This window comes from Malaclemys terrapin, chromosome 4, assembly GCF_027887155.1.
Source record: "Malaclemys terrapin pileata isolate rMalTer1 chromosome 4, rMalTer1.hap1, whole genome shotgun sequence".
Lineage (NCBI taxonomy): Eukaryota > Metazoa > Chordata > Testudines > Emydidae > Malaclemys > Malaclemys terrapin.
The window spans coordinates 138,378,096-138,396,294 of record NC_071508.1 but is presented as its reverse complement, the minus strand read 5'-3'; the positions used below and the strand labels follow the sequence as shown (position 1 = coordinate 138,396,294).

Below are 18,199 nucleotides of genomic sequence, written 5' to 3'. Positions count from 1 at the left end.
GATTGTATCACTTTAAATAATAAATGACAAAGCAGAAGATGGTAATAAAAGTAATAATGATAATTACTCCAGCCAGGGCAGGTTAGACATTTTAGAACTCGCTACTCAAAGAATTAAATTTAAGTATAAGAGAAAATTAAAAAATACATAGACCAGTAAAAAAAAACTAGAAGAACAGTACTGTAATCCTTGAACTTTGAAAGAATAAAATTACAGAGAATATATGTGCATTGCATCTTTTGACAGGAAGTACCAAGAAGTGACAACAACAACAAAATCCCCTAAACTAGTTAAAAACTATAATAATAATTTTTTAAAATCTCTGGCCTATTATTGTGTGTGTTTTCAGGCTGTCAGGGCAACAAGTTTACTTTGTAAGAACCTGAGTTCTTACATAGTGACATAGGAACATTATGAGTTCAGAGTTTACTTACTTTTACTCTCTTATGTAATTCAAATAAACAAGATATTGCGTTATAAAATGAAGCAGACTCTGCCAGAAGCCTGTTTGTGAACTTCAGTGAATACTGAAGTGATGGACTAAAGAATCAAGTGAATATGATGTAAGCAACTTAAATGGATTTTTTTTAATCAAAGTAAAATAAGAGACCAAATAATGACACATCGTTATTAAAAAAACAACAACAACAAAAAAACAACACATACTTACCAGAGAGGACAGAACACCATGTCTAAAAAGCAGAATTCTTCCAACCTCCATCAGTGTGTGTGTAGACACGGGACTGTTTCAACACAAGAATTGGCACAGTGAGCTAATAAACTTCCTGCTGAAGTGAGGAGCACCAACAGGTGGTGGCTGGGGATTATGGGATTTGTAGGAACAGGCTAGGAAAATCAGCAAAAAGAATGTGACTGCCTAAACTTCACATTTTAAATGTGTGTATTGTTCATAAAATTATAATGTGGTATGAAACATGGCGGGGGGGGGGGGGTAGGTGCCCCTCCTGCCCTCCCTATATGACGCCTTTGCCTGCCTCCCCCACCCCCAAAAGCCTGCAAAATTGTCAGGACAAAATTTGAAAAAAAGAGAGCATTATTAAATGTCTTTTCTGCAAAGTTTTCTTAAAAATATTATACAGAAAATTCAACTGTCCTCTGCCAAATTTTGAGACTATTTTTACTCACTAAAGTGTGAAACAGAAGGATTTTAGTCCTGAACTCAGTGTACATCTCAATTCAACCTAACTGGAGTTCCAGTTAGGCTTGACAAAGCCCTGGCTGGGATGATTTAGTTGGGGATTGGTCCTGCTTTGAGCAGGGGGTTGGACTAGATGACCTCCTGAGGTCCCTTCCAACCCTGATATTCTAGGATTCCCACTGATGCCTTCATTACATGCGCTAACAGATGTCTCATCAACGGAACATGCTATTCCCTAATAAATCCACTTGGGGTCACTAACTGACCATCAGTCAATGAATATTTGAAATACCATCTTCATGAAACTAGAGAATCAAAGCTTTTAAAAAAGTTTAATACAGTAATTTGATAGAAGTAATGAGGAATTATCTAATTATTACAAGAACATGTGAAGAACTACCTGTGGACAATCATGCAATTCTAATCTCCTCATTATCTTACTAGCACACATTACTGTATTTGGTAAATGAAAAATTATCTTCTGTTTTTGGCATTACAATAAAGACTTAAAAGAAGTCTTAAACATTTCTGACAACAGTGTTGCCAACTCTCACAATTTCATCACGAATCTCACCATATTTATTGTTTTTCTTAGAGACTCAATTCTTGGAATCAAGTGATTACATGAGAATCTCAGCTTTCATTAAAAAAGTAAGTTTCTGGCCCTCACTGTTGTGACACAAAGCTTGAAAACATGACCCCAGTATATCAAGTTAGGAAATTGGAACGCAAATAAACAGCCCAACATTTTTTTTTAAATCTTGTGATTTTTAAGCTAATCTCATGCTTTTTTGGAGGGCCTGAATCAAGATTTGTGAACATTTAGGGTTGACGTTATCAAGACAACGATTCCAAATCTGAGAACAGGTGTTGCTGTCTCCAAACACAGAAGTCAAGTCACTTGTCACACAACACACACCTGTGTTTGCACTTCAAACATCCAGCAAGCGTCAAAGTCCACACCAGGCTCCACAACAAATGCCATGCTGAGATACTACCCCTTCTCAAATTAATATAGTACTAGCATTTTGGGCCCCAACAGAGTTCCCAAAGCATGATGCAATTATGTAACATGCACCCTATCTGTTCAGCTGCTCAACTAATTTTGTCTTAAATCCATTGTTTTCCCTGTGGGGTTGGTGCATACAGTACACTAAGGCCTGGTCTACACTAACCCCCCAATTCGAACTAAGGTACGCAACTTCAGCTACGTGAATAACATAGCTGAAGTCGACGTACCTTAGTTCGAACTTACCACGGTCCAGACGCGGCAGGCAGGCTCCCCCGTCGACTCCGCGTACTCCTCGTGCCGAGCAGGATTACCGGAGTCGACGAGGAGCACTTCTGGGTTCGATTTATCGCATCCAGACAAGACGCGATAAATCGAACCCAGAAGTTCGATTGCCTGCCGCCGAACCAGCGCATAAGTATAGACAAGCCCTAAGTGTGGAAACTACATAAACTAAAACAAATCCACTTACCTAATACAAGTTTTGCAGAATTTTTATCGGGTTTGCTAGTAATAGACTTGTGTTTATTGAACAAGTATTACTGCTTTCATAACTCATCTGTTTTATCCTTTTGGATCCTGTAAGAAAATCATAATGCTAATTTCTACTATCTCCATCACTGCCATAGCAACAGACATAATTATATGCTTATTAGATTAGGCTCCCCGATTATCCAAAATCACCAGTATCTGAATCTGCCTATCTCCCTGTCTAGCAAACAATTTGCCAATTTTAGTTTATTAGGGAGAGGTAAATAATGAAGAGGACAGGTGACTGATACAGAGTGATCTGGATTGCTTGGTAAACTGGGCACAAGCAAACAATATGTGTTTTAATATTGTAAATGTAAATGTATACATCTAGGAACAAAGAGTATAGGCCATACTTACAGGATGGGGGTCTCTATTCTGGGAAGCAGTGACTCTGAAAAAGATTTGGGGGTTGTGATGGATAATCAGCTGAACATCAGCTCCAAGTGTGACACTATGGCCAAAAGAGCTAATGCAATCCCGGGATGCATAAACTGGGGAATTCTGAGTAGGAGTAGAGTGGTTATTTTACCTCCGTAGTTGGCACTGGTGAGACCATTGCTGTAAAACTGTGTCCAGTCTAGAACATACAATTCAAAAAGGATGTTTATAACTTGCAGAAGGTTCAGAGAAGAGCCACAAGAATGATTAATGGATTAGAAAACATACCTTATAGAGCTAAATAGATTGAACTCCTTGAGTCTAACAAAGAAAAGGTTGACAGGGTGACTTGATTACAATCTACAAATATTTACATGATGAAAAAATATTTAATAATGGGCTCTTCAATCTAGCAGAGAAAGTTATAACACAATCCAATGGTTGGAAGTTCAAGCTAGACACATTCAGAGTGGAAATAAGGTGTAAATGTTTAAGGATGAGAGTACAGTTTCCAACAGGATCGTGGTGGATTCTCCATCACTGCCAATTTTTAAATCAAGAATGGATGTTTTTCTAAAAAATAGATACTAAGGATTATTTTTGGGACGCTCTATGGCATGTGTTATACAGAAGGTCAGAGTGGACGATAGATTCTAAGGCCTGAAAGGAACATTACTATGACTTTATGAGGTCACTTTGCCAATTTGTTAATTGCTTACCAATTATAAGGCACTTATTCCTTTGTATTTATTAATTCTTGTTGAAAAGCCGTGCAGGAGATTTTGGCAATAATGGACAGATCTGGAAACAAGAAGAGTGTGATAGTTCTGGCTGTATGAGGGAAGGAGATGTGTGTTCACAATTACAGACACTACAGAAGTATAAAAGAAAACTTTAAAATTTTACATATCAATGCAAAGTGCTGCTGAGGCCAAATAAAAAATAAACCATGAATGGTTTCAGCCAATGATGGAGAACGGGAGCCTTTATTGAACATTTTGTTACAGTATTTTTCTTTAAATTGACTCCCAATTATATGAATAATTCTAGTGTTCGGGTAGCTGAGATCCTATTGTACTTCACTACAGAACCAAGCAGAAGCAACAGCAGATTACAGTAAAATACAATCTAAGTAAAACAAAAATAAAATATAGATCTCCCACATTTACAAATAAGAGTTTATTCCAAGTAGTAACTGAACCCCAAACTCTAAACTATGACTACAGTCATTCAAACAATGACGGCATAGTAATAACCAGACATTGCATAAGATTGTTTAGTTTAGTGCATTTTAGTGTCACTGAAAGAGATACTAACAGCATTGGCTAGAACCAAACAAAGCACATGCAGTTCCTGGACAAAATTTTACATGGGCCACGTTGTTTCAACAGCACCACAGTGCATCCAAGCTATTCCAGTATTCATCTGTTTTGAGAAGACTTCAAGTTATGTTTAGTGATGTGGAAAACTGTCCCTGAAGAATTGGTTTTCCTGGTGATCAAACTAATGTCTAAAAAAATTAAAGGCTAGTGCATTAAAATGCCATGTCACTTAACTAGCTTCCATGATATTTCTATTGCAATATAAGGTATATATCGAATTATAGGACCCAGTTCATGAAAGCACTTGTGTCTGAACTCAAATTAAACAGGTGCTTAAGTGATTTTGTGGATAGGAATGTTTCTTGAATATGGGCCACAAAAATTAACTGCAAGTGCTATATGTTGAAAGTCAAATGACAAAATAAAAATCTAAGATTAAAACTAAATTCTTAAAGATAAATTGCTGATAAGCATTTTATAACCTAACACCCTCTTACTCTGACGATTCATTAATGTTACTTTCTCTACATCTGACACGTGGAAACAGTAAATGATTAGCTTAATTCAACCTCACCTCGGTTTTTGACACTGGAAACACAGGATATTAAAAAGATCAACACTCTCTTCCTGAACTTTGAACTGAACTCAGAATTCCTGAGAATCATCATTCCTCTTTATGTGTAGCAAACAGCTGTGAAACAGGCTAAGAAAGTATGTCTTTCATCAATCTCTACTGGCTAGGTCACAGAGGACAACAGCCTATTACCGCTACAGTTAGTTAGCTCAAGTGGCAAGAGGTCTATGCTGGGGAGTCTAAAGATTCCAATTCTACTCATGACCCATGTAGTGGTCAATAGGGTTTCTGGGTTTTTTCAGTTTGCTTTCTTTAAAACTTAGGAAATTTGTATTTTTTTATATATATATATATTAAAAGAATATTAAGATTGCAAAATTGAACACTCAAAAGTGAGGAAATGCCAGAATTAAGGTTCCCTGCACGAAGTTAATTTGGCCCCCTTTTGCTTAGGCATTATGACAGTCTTTAATTACATGATCATACTGTTACAGGGTCCTTTGGAAAGTACGTACTGAGTCAGGAGCTGACTCAATTTGAGACTCAACTCCCCACCAATATATGTTTATTGAGACCAATGAAGTGAATAGAGCTATGGCTGAGGGGATAATTTGAGAGGGAAGCAACCCTAGCAGCTGGAGTATATAAATTGAGAGGAAGAAAGCTCAGGGGAGAGCAGAGAGCCCGAGGAAGGCAGAGGTAGTCAGAATTGGCTGTTGCTAGTCCTGTTCCCATCCCCAGAAGTAAATCAGGGAGATGGCTGGGGCAGGGTAAATATATGTAAATAGTACTACAGGTGGTGACCTGCTTGACCACCACAATAAAACACAATGCTGGTGAAGGATAACTGAAGTGGTGTGACAGACCCCATCTCATTCAATGCACAGGATGGACAGTACTCAGGGAATGAACCAGGATTGTATAATGAAGACGACTTATCTGTAGGACCCTCTACCTCATCTATTACAGAAGTAGGAAGTTATGCAGCAAATGAGGCAGGGGATTCAAAAAAGAAAAATGAAGGTGTTGTTTCAGCTGCCTTAACCACCACTCTGGAGAACTGGATTCTATCCCTGCCTCTATCATGTGAGCTGTGAGATTCTGGGCAAGTCACATAAACCAAAATTTTCACAGGTGGCCATTAACTGTGTTCCTCGTTTTCTACATACCCAATATGAGATACCTGGGGATTGATTTGCAGAAGTGCTTAGCATTCTCAATTGCAATTCAATGGGACCTGTGGTCTGAACATATCAAGGCCTATAAAACTTATCACCCGTGACAATTTTGGACTTTACTCCCCATGTGTAAAATGGGGATAATAAATACATACCACCTTATTTCACATGGATATTGTAAAGAAATTAATTCATGTTTGTGAAGCATTATCAGCTACTACAGTGATGAGCACCAGAGAAAACAAGAAGACAGTTCTTTCTCTGAAGAGTTTACCATCTAGAAACTGATCATGCCCCAGAATCCTTTGTGCCATCTCCTTTGATGCACTGCTACACTCAGAATAAATGTACATGAGAAATATTTGTGAAATATTATTTGCATTGCTAAAGAAACTCACTACATATAACTGTGCAAAAAACAGAGAGACTCTTAGAGGAAGAAATTACAGAAGTAATGGGCCAAGGGGAATAAAATACACCAAAGCCTACATTCATATATAGGACAGCATATTTAAGGCCAATTCTGCCTTTGCTTCATATTTGCTTCATGCTTTGTCAGAGCAGTATGATACTATAGCTGTACATACGTATGTATGTCAAACCATAATCACCATTTTAAAAAATTCTCAAAACCCCATTAACAGCAGTAGGGGCTACTCCTTCTACATTCATTTGGAAACTAAAAGTTCGAGTGCTCAAGGTGTTTCTATTTTGTGCCATTTCTGAAATTTGGAACAGAACACTGTACAAGAAAGTTTTGATACTGGTGGTACTGTAGAGTTAAATCATGGTTTTCTCCCACTTCAATATATACGGATCTTGAAGATATGAGAGAATAAAAGGAAGCATATTTGTATTGGTGTATTATTAGCAACATGGATGCTATTATAACCAGAGAAATAAGAACCGTTTCAACTTAGTTTGGCGGAAAGACAAGAGGTGAAGATGTTGGTGATCAGGATCGTCTTTCTTTTTCAAGGAGCAGCCTCAGCAAGACAGCTCTGAGACTAAATGTATTCCTCAATAACTGCCAGGAATAAAATCTCATAAAATTGCTATCCTATTCTTGTACCAAACAGGATATGGAAGATACCAAGAAGTTGGCCAATGTCTATGCATATGTGAGAAAATCTTGAGCTCCAATTGGTACATGTTGCAATCAAGGTATTTTCCTCATGGGGCTTTCTAGGGAACATCAAAAAGGGTATGCTGTACACAGAGATGTGTAATATCAGTAATTTACATCTGATGAGAGAATGGAACCACCAAGGACTACTCAACATAAGCCAAGATGTCAGCACAAGCTAGGCACCATCCAGTGTGCAGGCAATCAGTATGGTCTTTTACTGCTAGGGTCATGAAACACACTGTACACCCACCCCCACTTCTCCCTCCCCCCCTCCCCACAGACCCTGCCCCAGAACCCCTCCCCCACACACAAACCCTGCCCCGGAACCCCCCCCACACACACACACAGAGACCTTGCCCCCGAACCCCTCCCCCACACACACAGACCCTGCCCCACCACCCTAGAGATCCTGCCCCAGCATCCCTCCCCCCCAACCCTGCCCCAGAGCCCCTCCCCCCACACAGACTCTGCCCCAGAGCCCTACGCCCTTTGACTCCCCGCAATCGTCCTCCCCCCCGAACTAGTTCCCCGGCCGCTCCTCTCACACACCAGTTCTACTCCCTGCGGCCGCCTCTTCCTCCTCTCCCCGCCTTCCCGGCCCGCTCGCACCCACGTGCGCCGGGCCCGGCACGGGGGCATAACGTCACCTTGAGCCGCCTGCCTGCCTGCCTCTCTCCCTGGCCCCCGATAGACACGCGCACGCTGTACGCCGCACCCAAACCCCGTCCTCAGCCGCCGCTCACCCTACCCGGCTGCTGCCCTCAGTCCCGCCCCGCCCAGCCCAGCCCAGCCGGCCATTGGCCGCTGCTGCGCGGAGTGTCGGGCCAGCTCGGCTCTCACGATTGGGTACCAGCTCGGGAACGCGGGCAGAGGGATTGGTCCGGAAGGGGGGGAGGGGGGAGGCTCACTGGGCTGTGGGCGGGGCGGCCTGGCACGTAGGGGTCACCCCTCCCCCATAGCGGGGTACCCGGAACGTAGGGGTGACCCCCTATGGGCGGGGCCTTGGCCCGGATAAACCGGCTCCCCGGCTCAGAGGGTGTCCGGGAGACGCAGGCCCTTGGGGGCGGTGCTACGAACACTCCCAGGTCACTGCCCCCCCCCCGCCCCAGCCCGGCTGTGGGTCAGTCACGGGGCACCACAGACAGGCCCAGGTGGGCAGAGCCATGAAGAGCAGTGGGCGCAAAGCCACCCTGTACAGACCAGGGCTGCAGTGCTATGCTGCGACACTGCCCGGCCACACCTACGCCGCGGGGCGCGGTTAGGGTTACCAGGCCTGGCCTGGTTGAAAAGGGACCCTGGCGGCTCCGCTCAGCACTGCCAACCAGGCCGTTAACAGTCCGGTCGGCAGCGCTGCAGGGCTAAGGCACCGCGCTGTGCCCCTGAAGCAGCCAGTAGATCCAGCTCCTAGACCGGGTAGCCACGGGGCTCCGCGTGCTGTCCCTGCCCCAAGCACCAGCTCCACACTCCCATTGGCCGGGAAACTCGGCCAATGGAAGCTGGGGGGGGGGCAGTGCCTGCAGGCAAGAACAGCGCACAGAGTCTCCTGGTCCCACCACCTAGGAGCCGGACCTGCTGCTGTCTGCTTCCAGGGCACAGCGTGGAGCCAGGACAGGCAGGAAAGCTGCTTTAACCCTGCAGCACTGCTGACCGGGAGCCACCTGACGTAAGCCAGTGTCCTAACCCCCTATCCCAGCCCTGAGCCGCCCTAACCCATAGCCCCCTCCTGCACCTCAAATCCCTCATCCCTGACCCCAACCCAGAGCCCACACCCCCAGCCGGAGCCCTCACCTCCTCTCGCATCCCAACCCACTATCTCAGCCTGGAGTCCTCTCCTGCACTCTGAACTCCTCATTTATGGCTCCACTCCATAGCCCGCACCCTCAGCCAGAGCCCTCACCTCCTCCCATACCCCAGCCCCGAGCCAGTCCAGTGAAAATGAGCGAGTGAGGGTGGAGAGAGTGAGTGACAGAGGGAGGGGGGAATGGAGTGAGCAGGGGGTGGGACCTCAAAGCAGGGGCGGGGCATGGGTGTGGCCTCGGAGGAGGAGCAGGGCAAGGGTGTTCGGTTTTGTGCAGTAGAAAGTTGGCAACGCTAGCTGTAAGTGGTGGTTTGTCACTGTCCCAGCGCCACATGCCTGTGGTCCATGACTGTTCATAGCACTGCACCTGTTTTGTACATGGTGGCCTTGGGCCCATTGCTCTTCATGGCAATGCGCCTAGGGTTGCCAACTTTCTAATCGCACAAAGCCGAACACCCTAGCACTGCCCCTTCCCCAAAGCCCTGCCCCCGCTCACTACATTCCCCTCCCTCAGTGGCTCACTCTCCCCCACCCTCACTTTCACTGGGCTGGGGCAGGGGATCAGGGTGCAGGACAGGATGAAGGCTCTAACTGGGGGTGTGGGCTCCTGGGTGGGGCCAGAAATGAGGGGCTCACGGCACGGGAGGGGGCTCTGGGCTGGGGCAGGGAGTTAGGGTGCGGGAGGGGGTGAGGGCTCTGGCTGGGGGTGCAGGCTCTGGGGTTGGACTGGGGATGAGGGGTTTGGGGTACAGGAGGGGGCTCCGGGCTGAGACCGAGGGGTTCGGAGCACAGGAGGGGGATCAGGGCTGGCCCTGGGGCAGGGGGAGGGCTCTGGCTGGGGATGTGGGCTCTAGGGTGGAGCTGGGGATGAGGGACTTGGGTGCAGGAAGGTGCTCTGGGCTGGGATCGAGGCATTTGGAGGGTGGGAGGGGGATCGGGGGTGGGGCAGGGAGTTGGAGGCCGGGATGGGGTCAGGGGTGCAAGCTCCGGGCAGCGCTAACTCAAGCAGCTCCCGGAAGCAGCAGCATGTCCTCCCTCCGGCTCCTACATGGAGGCGCGGCCAGGCATGCTGCCCTGTCCGAAGGCGCTGCCCCTGCAGCTCCCATTGGCTGGGAACGGAGAAGGCGCTTAGGGCAGAGGCAGCATGCAGAGCCCCCTCGCTGCCCCTACACATAGGAGCCAGATGGGGGACATGTCGGCTGCTTCCCGGGGGCCGCGTGGCACGGAGGCTAACGGAACCTGCCAGCCCTGCTGCACGGCGCCACCAACTGGACAGTCAACAGCCCGGTCAACAGTGCTGACTGGAGCCGCCAGGATCCCTTTTCGACAGGGTGCTCCAGTTGAAAACCAGACACCTGGTCACCCTACTTGCAGCCCAGGCGTACATTGCTATGAACAGTGATGGGCCAAGTCCATCACATACAGCCCTGGGCTGCACTACTATGAACAGTGACTGGCCCTGACATCCTGTGCTGAGCCAGTGACAGTCACAAGTCCATCATGGACAGCCCAGGCCTATGGTGCTATGAATACAGACAGGCAACAGACTGCTAGGTGCATACCATGCTATGAATAATGGCAAGGCACAGGCCACAACAGAGAGCCCAAGCGTGTGGTACTATGAACAATCAGGGACGTCCCTAGCCATTTTGGTGCTTTGGGGAAGGGGTGGAGTGGGGGTGGGGGTGGGGCTGGGGCAGAGCAGGGGTGGGAAGAGGAGGGGCTGGGGTGGAGCAGGGGTGTGGGCCATAGGGAAGAGGCGGAGCCGGGACTGGCGCAGCACGCAGCTGCGTACTTTGCGTATGGGTAGGGACGGCCCTGTGAACAATGACACATCACCACATACAGCTGTGGCATGCAGTGTTGCAAAGTAGGGTTACCAATTTGGGTTGAACATATTCCTGTAGGTTTCATCACATGACATCATCTTTAATTAAAGATTAATTTTTAATTCCTGGAGACTCCAGGACAATTCTGGAGAGTTGGCAACCCCACTGTGAACAGTAACATCATCTTGTACAGCCCAGCTGTGCAACAATATTATTATTAATGGACCCCAGACCATCCCATACAACCTACGCATGGGGTGCTCAGAACCATGGTGGGTCACCCTGTACAGCTCAGGCATGCTATGCTGTGAATAGTGACAGGCCATGCTGTACAGAACAGGCATGCAGTGCTATGAACAGGGACGGGCCACCCTGTACAGGCCAGACGTGCAGTGCTATGTGTAGTGACAGGCCACCTGGTACCAGCCAGGCAAGTGGTACTATGAACAGTGAAGGGCCATGAGCCACTGTGTAGGGGCCCGATGTGTAGGGCTATGAACAGTAATGGGCCTGGGCCAGGGCCAGCCACCCTATAACAGCCCCTTTTAGCTGCCCCCATACAGATTGGTCTCCTTGCCAACCCCATATACACCCTCAGCCTTTTTCATGCCCATATGTAACTACATCTGCAGCCGTGGAGGCCCCTATGTGCAGTACTACAGAGAGAAGGGGGTGGGGGCGTGAGGTAATATATTTTACTGAACCAACTTCTGATGGTAAGAGAGACAAGCTTTCGAGCTTACACTGAGCTCTTCTTCAGGTCCTAAGCTCGGTAAAGCTTGAGAACTTTACTCTCTCTCTCCAATAGAAGTTGGTCCAATAAGATATTACCTCACCCACCTTGTATCTCTAATATCCTGGGACCAACACCGCTACAACTACACTGCAGTCCCTCAGACCCACACAACTACAGCAGGGACGCAAGTTATTCTTCCAGCTCCAAAAGCCCAGGCTCCTGCCACTTGAGCTAAAGGAAGATTCTGCAACATTGCAGTGAAAAGCTTAAAGACACAAACTCTAAATGCTCTAATACCAGAAGACAAATCAAAATAATCCAAAATACATATTTTAAAAAACACATGATTTCTAAGCCAATCCCATTATTTTTGGGAGAGTGGAGGTATGGGAGGACTGATTTTTCAGTGTTTGTAGTTGGTAATACAGCAACAATTACAAAGTAGGGCACAGAATCTCTATGCATTAAATTAAGAATTTTTAAAATAGTGGTGCATTTGAATTTGCACTCTTCATTTGTATCTGATCTAGATTTTAAGTGGGGACTAAGTTTTCCTTTATAGATGTATGGGATCGAGGCAACAGACAGCATCAACAAAAATCATAATATGCCAGTAGTGAGCATAGAAACTTAAAATCAGTGGGATTATAGACTTTAGGATCCAGAGATGTAGAAGTTCTTATAGGATCAGGATCTACAACATGTGTGACACATAGAACATGGAGGCTTGAGAAATCACAGGGATACTACTTAGGAAATCCAAGTAGGAAGGTAGGAGCAGAAGGAAAAGGAGAGTACATGGTGGATAGAGAGGAGATAGTCAGTCTAAGCTTAAGGATAGCCTAAGACAAATATTAACCCTCCCCCCCACCCCCCAAAAATAATCAAACAGCTGTAGGTCATTATTTCCTACAACTTTTTGTTATTACATTTATACAAATGGGGGGGTGGGGTTAAATATAAACATTCCAGTAATAAAAAAGTGGAAAAGATAAACCAATTTAAAACTCAGAAAAGCCAGAAGAACAAAAACAGCCTTACATATACAAATTATATTAGTATAATTAAGTAATTCTCCTTATTTATTTTACAAATACCTAAGCTTATAGAAATTGAAAGAATTTTTAAAATCAAATTTATCTTTTAGCATTAAAGTTTTTAATTTACATTTTTTTCCCAAAACAGATGAGTGGAAATGACTAACCTTTGATTTTATAATTTATTTCTAGTCAGTTTCAAGCTCTTTTGCAATAAATGAATGGTGTTAAATATGGGTTACAAATATTGCAAGTGAAAATTTATTTTTAAACTAAAAGTGTTTGCAGCAGGATTTTTTAAAACAGTACAGAAACATTTCCATTAATTTAGTTGCCACTGCCATTTTTTTAAAACACATGCACACACCCAAAACTCTTGAGTCACATTTGAGCTGACTGTGTACGTTTTAGTGTTTTTCTGACATGTAAAACAAGGACTTTAGCTAAAGCCAATAATATGGTCAAGTCACATGGGTAATAACTGTAGAACCACGCATAGTAAACACATGACTTGTTCTTCAGTCTTGATAAGATTTTTTTTTTTTTTAACAACCCTGGTCACATAGGGTAAGCAGAAGTTGATATCAGAAGGCCAGCGTACTGACATTTCAATTATCTGTCACTGTAAAGCAAAGCTTAATTTTTGTGTACCCTGAGTAGCTGGAGCTGGAGATACTTAATGTTAATAAATATAAACTTTTATTCATGCTGCAGTATGACCATTAATCTACCCATTTCACATTACAGTGCAGTTACTTTGTTATTTAGTTATTCTGGCAGCATTATAATTTGTTTTGATGACTACTAGAGCGCATTCTTATTTAGGAACATCCTGTAATATTGTGAGAAACAGTCAACTTTCTTTGTAATTCACAACAATGCTGATATTCTGTGAACCAAGATTTCAATAGAGATAAATTTATTTCTAATTGGTTTCTTATTAGTGTAATGTATTTGGTATAGCTTTCTACATTCACGACAAGTTTCTGACAAATAGCTTACTTGAGTACAGAGGCCTGCTATCCATTGTGATGGGGCAAGGCCAGATGGCTACAGTAAAGTAGTGAGGAACAGGTAGGTTAGCCCCAGGCTAAACAAATCCCTGGTACCACGGTAACCAAATGGCAGTTGCTCCAGGTTAATCAAGTCACCTGGGGCCAATTAAGCTCCTTCTAGAAGGCAGGAGAGACAGCTAGATTGATTGGGACATCTGAAGCCAATTAAGGACTGGCTGGAGCTAGTTAAAAGCCTCTCAGTTAGTCAGAGTGGTGTGGGTGTCAGGAGCTATAGGAGGGAGTGTTGTTGTTGGAGGAGGAATGAAGTAGTATGATGCCATATCAGGTGCAAGGAAGGAGGCCCTGAGGTAATTGTGAAGAAGATATTGAGTGGGGGCTGCTGTGGGGAAGTAGCCCATTGAATTGTACATGCCCTATTTCCAAAAAGTCAGCTTTCATAGCTGCTAAGTTTAGGGTCCCTGGGCTGGAGCCTGGAGTAGAAGTTGGGCCTGGGCTCCCCCCTCCCTGATTAATCACTGATACTGGGAGACAACAGAGACTGTGTGAGGGAGGGTTGTTTCTCCTCACCTCCCTTGCTGGCTTATGATGAAAAGGGCTCAGTAGACTGTGACCCTTGCCTCTAGAGAGAGAAGGGCTATGTGAAGGGTCACAGTGAGCCTCTGAGGCTAGCAAAAATCTGTCAGGAAATGCAGGACCCATGGAGTCAAGGACAGAACTTTGTCACACCATGCAGACATCACTTTTAGTAGTGACACAGAAAACAGACTAATTCAGGGTGTGGGGGGTTTTTTTGTGTGTGTGTGTGTGTGTGTATTTTTTGTTCTGTAACAGTTGTTTCATGGGTCAGATTTTTTTCCTGAGTTGTACATTTAAAATCTAATAGTATATAATGTATAAACACAGTACAGCCATAATAAAGACCTAAATCACATGCTTAGTTATGCAATGATATAACAGCCTTTCAAAATAGCTATAAAAATGTACAAGCTCAAACACAAAATGTACTCTGCTGCCTTTGACTATGATTGATCATGAAATGCTAATGATGTTTTACTAATTTTAGGTGAGTGGGCAAGAGGAATTTTTCCAGAATAACATAAAAATGCTGTGGAAACAGACATACACTGTTTAAGGTCCTGCGAATCCAATCTAGGTCGGTGGACTCCCATTGAAGTCAATAGGACGCTGCACAGGTGCAAGAGTCTGCCTGCCTGATTCTGATTGCAGGATCAGGGCCTAAGTAATTAATTTTGCAGCAACTAGAAGACTGAGTGAAATCCTGGCTGCATTGAAATCAGTGGCAAAATACTCTAAAGTCTATGTATAGATTGCTGGATGACATAATTTTGAAGACTTTAAAACATGGCACAAAACATGGGTTTGTCTTGCCACACTCCAGGAGCATTGGACCCCAACTGTCAGAGCGTGGCTCCCCTCTGCAACCAATCTGGCTGGCCACTAGCTTGATCCAGACTCTGGATTGGTAACTATAAATATCAACTGGCAGGTGTGTGTGTGCGTGTACCATATGCTAACTGCTGTATTTTCAATAAATGCAGCATTTTTGCCTTCTCCCCTATAAAAGATCCCGTGTGCTTTGTATAGAATAACACGTCATAGTGATAGGGCTACTGCACCTCTGCCCCCATTTTGGTCTCTGAGTGCACCCCCTCAGAGGTTAGGTCTCATGCATTTACCTCCTCTGGGGTGGAATTCCACAGTTCTGCCATTCTTAGACTGGGATCTGGTGGGCTACAGTACCTTCTATATCTACCATGCCTATCCAGCAGGTCCAACTGGGTTTGGCATCTACAATTCTTCCCTTCAACAATCTGTGACCAGTGTTAAATACAGTTGCCAGTCAGCTTTCTTAAAACTAAAGTATTGTTTATTCCCACAGTAGGAACAAAGCCTAAGAGAAAAAGGATTTTCAAAACAAAGTGTCTAAACACGTCTTTCTTATTGAAGGCTTCCCATTTAATGATAAAACAGGGTGTCTGTGTGTTAGTTTGGTTTCCCAGCATAGCTATCCCAGCAACTACCGTCCTCTCTCCCAAGAGTCCCTTTTTAAACAGCACTAGTCCTTCTGATCATCTTTTGTTGCTGGGTCTTTTCCTATCCAATGTTGTTTCTTAACAACCCATTTGTGTTGACTAAGGAGGGGCTTGTCTTGAGCTGTTGTTTTTCTTCCTGCTTGTTTGTCCAGACAAACCCCGCCTATTACAAAACCAACATGTTCATATAATAAATATTCCCACTAACTAGGTCATCCATTATTCATAACTTATTACAAAGTAGCTGGATCAGCATTCACATCATACTCCCCGTCAGTACCCAGCCCAGGCCAGGGAAGCTAATGGTCCAACCCGTGGTCCAAATTTGGTGATGAATCTTGGTCACATGCCACTTGAGGCACACTACGAAGAAGACAGAGTTGACATCTTATCTGCTGAGAAATTATTCTGCCTCTCTCATAGAATTATCAGTTATTAAGTAGACTGAGTTTTAAATTGCACTTTTGTTGGGGAGGTTATAATTTTTATTTATTGACCTGGGGCCTGATCCCCTTGAAATCAACAGCCACTGAGAATATTAGCATCTGTCATGAGTGGGCTTCACAATTTCAAATTAATATGAGAAAAGCATTGTGTATTTGGACCAGTTAGTTACAGTCTCAGAATTGCTATATTATTATAAACAATGCATCCACTAACAGTGTAGTATCAAATGCTGATTGTGAAATAAGCATTTGCAGTGACTAGCAAGGGGTGGGAGCTGTGTCCAGACATGCCTGTCAATGGAAAGAATTGAAGCAAAGAGCCAAACCTAATTATAATAATTTTATATTTTTCCTTCAACTCTGTATTAATGAGGTTAGTCAGCTTGAAGTCTAGACACGATACTGATACAGTAATGAGGACAACTCAGCAGCAGCTGTTGCTATAACATAACTGGGATGGCACCCACCAGTCTGCATACTAAATTGGTACTATTTGTGCTCTTACCACTCTACCAAAGATATTGGCAACAGTTGCATTTTCAACTCTTAAAACATTTAACATACTGAATTTTGGCATATCACAGCCTCAGCCCTAAATAAATATTTTTAGTTCTTAAAATAAAGTCATTGACAATTTCAGTTACACAAACTAAAAAAAAAAAACAGTTGTAGATTTTAGTCATAACTAAGTCAGTTTAGTTTAAATCAACAACAAAAATACTTAGTAATCATTGGACCATAATTAATCAGTTGGTGGTGGTTTATTTTCTAAACCATGAGGTGTTATAGATAGATAGATAGATGTAAGCAGAGTCTGAATGAGCTCTCCCCTGACATTTAGTGGTGAGCTGTGGAAATAGACTTAAGGAGCTGATCTCGTTTGCATGGAAACACCCACCCTGCCTAGGTGCTCAGCATGATGAGATTTATTGCCCAAATGATCTCTTGTGGTTGGTGTTGGATCCCCAGTCTCCTTGTTATTGAGGTAGGAGTAATAAAGGGTTGTTATCCTTGTTGTGTGAACCGAGGGCAGCAGAACTGTACCTGGCATACCTCAATGGAGGGACCCACCCTCAACTGAATGGTACTCACTAAGCAGGGGAGATGGGTTCCAAAGCCCAATTTGGGGGGTAGATAGGTAGGTACTTGTAGGCCCTGTTTAAGGGTCTTAAACACCATTTGACTGTTCCTCTCTCCACTGTATAATAAAAGAGCTAATTTAGATTCAATTGAGAGCCTTGTTACCTACTGCAGAGCTGAAATCACTGATACCTAGGTCTAAGTAGTAGACCTACTTTAGGACAGTGTCTCTATTGCAAGAGACTGCCCAGTATGCACCATCAGTGAGGCTCCCGCACTAATAGCTGAAATCACTGAGAACTGTGTTAAGTTGGGGGCCCTGAAGACATCTTGGTGGGTGGCATGTGGAGAGGTGCAGCAAGCAGGGTGGCTGGCAGAGAGGTGTGGCAAGGACTTCCTGAGGGGAAAAGGACACTGCCCAACTTACTTGGGGGTGGGTCTTTTGCTCACGGTTTACGTTTATGAACCCTAGTTGCAGTATTTTCCCAAATTAATGCTAAGTTACTTCCCTCCTTTTATTAAAAGTTTTTGCTACACTCAGACTCTGTGCTTGTGAGAGGGGAAGTATTGCCTTTTAGAGGCACCCAGAGGGTGGTGTGTAATTGTCCCAGGTCACTGGGTGGGGGCTCGAGACGGTTTGCGTTGTATTGTTGAAAAGGAACCCCTAGATACTGAACCCAGCCCTTCTTGCTGCTGGCTCCACGTGGCAGAAAGGACACACACCCACACACTTTATTTTTTTATATATAAGGGCTGTTGGTTAATCAGTTAACTCACATGATTTAAAAAAAAATAATTGTGATTAAAAAAGTTACAATTAGTTTTAATCACACTGAAAAAATAAATTGGTATTCTATTGTTTATTTTTTTAATTAAAATTTATTAAATAGTGGATGTTTTTCTAAATTTTCAAATATTTG

General features: G+C 44.0%; 1 protein-coding gene across 9 annotated transcripts in view; it reads right to left on the bottom strand.

Annotated features, from left to right (window-relative positions):
- The window catches only part of WDR89 (WD repeat domain 89), a 95,255-nt gene that overhangs the window by 24,845 nt on the left and 52,211 nt on the right, over positions 1–18,199 (bottom strand). The window contains exons 1-7 of one of the 9 annotated variants that reach the window (XM_054024809.1): positions 7,833–7,912; positions 3,800–3,881; positions 3,369–3,401; positions 3,232–3,279; positions 3,060–3,093; positions 2,641–2,747; positions 671–743 (exon numbers count right to left, since the gene is read on the bottom strand). The exons of 2 other annotated variants lie outside the window; for them this stretch is intronic. The gene's annotated coding sequence lies outside the window, so the exon portion shown is untranslated. 6 more of the 9 variants (XM_054024812.1, XM_054024810.1, XM_054024811.1 and 3 more) reach the window with 6 other exon arrangements.